At 38.4% G+C, this 5,081-nt stretch overlaps 1 long non-coding RNA gene across 1 annotated transcript in view; it reads right to left on the bottom strand.

Annotated features, from left to right (window-relative positions):
* The window catches only part of LOC118016699, a 19,946-nt gene that overhangs the window by 13,472 nt on the left and 1,393 nt on the right, over window positions 1–5,081 (bottom strand). The gene's annotated exons all lie outside the window — the stretch shown is intronic.

Below are 5,081 nucleotides of genomic sequence, written 5' to 3'. Positions count from 1 at the left end.
TATGTGCCAGGCTTTATGTATATTAACTCAGTTAATCTTCCAACACTTCTGTGAGGTGGATTCTATTATTGTCACCTTTTTCAGTATGACAAAACCAAGGACAGAGAGGTAATAACTTGTGCAAGGTCAAGCAGCTAGCTAGTAAGCGGCAGAGCTGGGATAGGAGCTGGAGATGACATGCAGGTACGTGGACTCTGGAGTCTGAGCTCTTAACCACCATACCCCCCCTATATTTCCCATCCCCCTGCCCTTCATCTGAGTTTAGTACAACACTTATTTGTGGGGGAGGATGCTTCCTTGCTAAGAAGCTATGCTTTCAACACAGCAGCTGCTGTCAACGAGCCCCCAAGATAACCTCTGAGTTCTCAATTTGTGTAGCCAGAATGTGCTTATAGTCCCTTAAAATAACCTCCTCTTTCATGCCTGTAGGGAATAATCAGATTCAACACATAGCTACTTATTTCAATTTTTAAAAGTTCCAATTAACAGGAAAGAAAAATCCTTAGCAGTCAATTGCATATTATGGTATTCCAAAAATGTCTGAATTACCTAAGTCTGCCTAGCCATAACTTACTTAATGCTTTTTACTCTTAAACTAAATATGGAACGCAGTCCTGGGAAAAAAATGAGAGATTGATTGCAAACCATTTTAATATCCTCATGAATCTTTTCATGGGAATAAAAACAACTTCAGTGAAGCTCTGAGACCTTGTTTACAAGGAGGAGGACTCCAGGGATGGAAGGCCCAGATTCAACCATCCTTAGAAGATGAATTTAGGAGCAAGGAGTTAAGCACAACAGAGACTTTATGTAATACTAAGTTTTGTGAAGACTCTTTAATGGTTATACGTAATTGGCCATCTATCTAGTCTTTCTACAGTTTAAGAAACTGAGTCCGTAAGAAATCTAAGGACAAACTCAAGGTCACTGGTTGGCTTCAAGGCACAACTGAGGATTCAGACCTCTAATTCCCAGTGTGATTCTCTTATGTGTTTAACTAGATGGAGTTCATTTTGACTTTCTAAAAGTCAAGGGTCATGTTATGAATCCAATCACATTACATATTCAAAACAGAGAAAAACTAAGCGACCTCTTTTTGAATGCTAAATGTGCCCATGCAAGGAAATTACTCAGTCATTGCAGCCAAAGGAAAGTCTTTTCTTCCATACTTTTTGATGGCAGTTCATTACATTTTACCTCTAGGCTACTTGCTTTCTTTTAGCAAGATCCATTACATATAGTACTTTCATAGTATGTTGGTGGAAAATAGGCAAAAGTATTGCATTTAGATATTTCTCTTAAGGGTTGAAACATGGTTTACACACATACTCATTCATTCACAAACACCCGCCTAGGAGAACGTAGTCCTGGGCCGGAGAGGCGGGGGGAAGCTTGAAGGTATATATTTTAACCGATCTGGAACCTGAACCTTGTGCTAGTGAAAATGTACAGGACACACTGGTAACCCATAGCAACCTCATTCTTCAAAGTAGCTGTTGATGTCAAAAAACTAGGGCACCAAAATCTAATAATTACAACTCCAAAGACAAATGAAGCCACAGCTAGCAAATGTCACTTACTGATCATGATGTCACTGCAAGGTATGCACTTGTTGTGATGAAACAAATATAACGTAAGGGGATACAGGGGCTTCTGCCTGTATCACATTCTATCTTCCAAATCAAGATTAACAAAAAAAAGCTAAAGTAGCCTTAGTGACACGAAAAGCTTCAATTTAATGAAAGATGATTATAGTGCAAGAAAAATTAATCCTCATTTCTCCCACCTTTTCCTCCAGAAAAATGTTATTTTCTACAAACTAAATATAATCTTTGAAAAATTAAAAAAAAAATAGTTCCAAAAGGGCATTTCATTAAATTATGGGTGCTACAAAATGGATTTCTTATTTAACCTGATAGAAGGCGATACATTGTGTTGCATTAGAACTCTTTCAAATCCCTCTGATCTTGTAGAGCTTTTAAAGCTAGTGAGCACAAGATTTCCTCTAATTTAATATTTCTAGAAACGTTTTGAATGTAATGTTTGAACAATAATGAAAAGAAACACAAGAGTGTTTTTTAATAGCTTAAATGATGTTAAGAGAGGACTCTAAACTGCACCTCTGACCATTTTCAGAATCTGGAGAGAACACAAATAGACACTAAAACTTAAATATAAAACACCAAGAAAAAAACAAAAAAACAAAAAAACAAAGTTGGTTGAACCTACGCCTCCCAACTCAGTTTGTTGCAAAATCAATGATGACCACACAGTTTTTATAATCTGGGAAGTGCTGTTTGATTTCTGTTCTTGCTTTTGTTTTCTCTCAAAGCTTAATTGAAGCCAAAGGTTACTTTGGGGGAGAAAACGGTCAAAGAGTAACTAAAAAAGAGACTGAGGAATTTAAGGATACTTTATCAGGTTTGTATTACTTTAGTTTTTTTAAAAGAATATTTCAAGTAAACTGAATTTGAAACATTTAATATAGACTCTCAATAAAGACAGATATTCCATAATATCAACTCTTTCTGTTTCTTTATCCTTGTTGCTGAGAGGTAATAAAATCTTTTGTATAATTAATGGTTTAGTAACCTAATACCATTATAGTACCTAATCATAAAATATTAATAGTTTCTCTCCCCCAAGCCCCATTTTTTTCTGGCTCATAAATTTGGTACTAACAACAAACAGGCTCTATTCATTAATACTCATCCGAATAACTGCATCTGGTCAGTTTATTTAAAGGGGGCACAATTAGCATACATCCAAAGACAATTTAGAAAGTTAAATTTGAAAGTAGGTATTTACGTTCTTTCAAGAAATATTAAACACAAGCCACTCGACAAAAGCATGGAAGTTGGCTGATGTTTTCTCTACACCTAAGACGAAAAGCTACATCCTGTCCATGGATTTTGATCAATCGCCCAGATACCTGGTTTACATGAGGCCGAAGTTTAAAACACCGAAGAGCTTTCAAGTATTTCACAGTATGGCTGCTTTGGTGCAGCATAACCAGACCCCATTCAGGCACTTTGAACTCGTCGACATCCAAACACCCTGAAGACCTCACATCTCTTCCTTAGGTTTTGACCAGTGATTTAATTAAAACCCCAATGAGCCAGGATCCAGACAACCTGAGCCTTCATGCACCGGTATGTGAAAGAAAACGACAGATGGAGGGAGGTCAGGAAGGCGACTGAGAAGAGGCTCTCTCTCCACAACGGGGCTTATTTTTTCCAAGAGGGAGATTTGTTGAGAGGGGCTCAGATACAAACATAGAAGGATGTATAGTTTGAATGAAAGCCTTTCAGGTGAACTGGTATCTCCATCTCCCACCGATTGCTTTCATGTTGGAAAAAAACAAAAAATATAAACACTCTGGGCTTGAGAGAGCAAAAATGAAGATTGCTATGTCACTTCGAATGGTTATACACGCTGGTTTCAGGTTCAATCCAAGCCAAGAACAGTAAAACCCATCTGGAGAAGCACTCTAAGTTAACTTCACGTTATACCTAACTTATTTATCTGTCGTTTCCCACCAACTTCTGAAGCTTTCTGCTTTCAAGCTACAGAAATCTCATCCAAATGCTTCACCCTGTTTATTCCACCCATTGTGACATCCAGAGGCAATTCGAGGTCTGTATTCTTATTTTATTATTATTATTTTTGTTATGCTAATACTCTAAGCGTCCAGTTGAGGACAACTTCTCTTTCTTAACTGACCAATCCACTGGCATTGTCACCTTGGAGGGCTGGGAGGCAGTTAAATCTTGGTGGTTCCTGGTTCTGCAAAGGGGCTACTAGTCAGCCATTGGGCATTTTGGACTGCTTAGCTGGGGAGAAGGAAAGAGGAGAAAAGAAAAGCTTTTAGGGCCTGGTAAATGCATGTTTGTTGGGTTGAGTACACAGGCAAGTCAGAGCCTATTAATTTCCAAATCAACCACTGGGATATGACGGCAAACTAAGCTTATAGTCACAGCAGCAGAAGAGGGCCCTCTAATTTACGGAAACCATCCTCTGTGATGAGCTCCAGATCCCCTGGACAACCTGCGAAAACTCTGAGGCTGCAATGATGGTGACAGACTCATTTAAACAAAAAGAAAAGCAATTAAGCAAACGGACTTGACTGAGAAGTAGGAATTCTCTGGCGAGCTGCTTCAGCATTAACTCTGTCACACAGCCTACCTCCTAAGTAGACTTAAGGAAAAACAACAGTAAACCATGCTTGATGACACAGGCCTGGGCCAAAGTGGGGGCCCTGCTGTACTCAAGGAAGAAATATTCCATTACAAGCAACAGTTTTTTAAGCAAATCTAAAAGCAGATAAGCACATCTCCTGTGTGATGGGGATGCTACTTTCTACCCATAAAATGAAACCTCTGGCCGTAGCTGAAGGTATAATTTTAGAGCTCTCAGAGATGTTGAACAATGGCTTATGCAAGAGTAGAAAAGGATGGTCAAAAATATTGTTTCTGGCTTACCAGAGATTTTAGAAAACTCAATAAAACTCAAAAAAGATTATTTCAGACTTTCTTGTAGGTAGCAAAGTGAACATTCCCTGAACACAGTACCCTTTGCTTCCCCACAAAACCCAAAAAGCAAACAGCGCCTGCCCATATATTTTATCATTAGTTTTCAAACGCTTTATTATCTACTGGTATAAAGATTCAAGGAAACAATATTTCCTTTTCTAACTTTTTCAGCCTAGCTAACAGCAAAGAAGAATCTAAAGTGGCATTTTTATGAGGTCCTTTTCTAAGAGAGTTGATACCATGGTTAAGTGGTCTGGTTACTAGGATTAAATTTGTGGTTGGAAAAGTACTCCATTCTAAAAAAAGTGAATTCAACATGAACCAACATAAATGTGCAACTCTGAGGGTGTCTGGGAGCCACGGCTCCATCCAAATCCTAAGGAAGGACAAGAACCACTGCCCATGGTTAAGTCCCTAAGAGGATTAAAAGCCTATTTACTGTCACTTGGTTGATAAAGATGCTGCTCATCAGTCCCATCCTAAAAGCAATAAACAATCGCCCGATTTTATACTCTCCCAGGTAAAGACTTGTAAACAGAAAGAACTAGT

This window comes from Mirounga leonina, unplaced genomic scaffold (assembly GCF_011800145.1).
Source record: "Mirounga leonina isolate KUSES-001 unplaced genomic scaffold, KU_Mleo_1.0 Mir_101397, whole genome shotgun sequence".
Lineage (NCBI taxonomy): Eukaryota > Metazoa > Chordata > Mammalia > Carnivora > Phocidae > Mirounga > Mirounga leonina.
The sequence above is the reverse complement of the archived record's forward strand: the minus strand, read 5'-3'. Positions and strand labels throughout refer to the sequence as shown.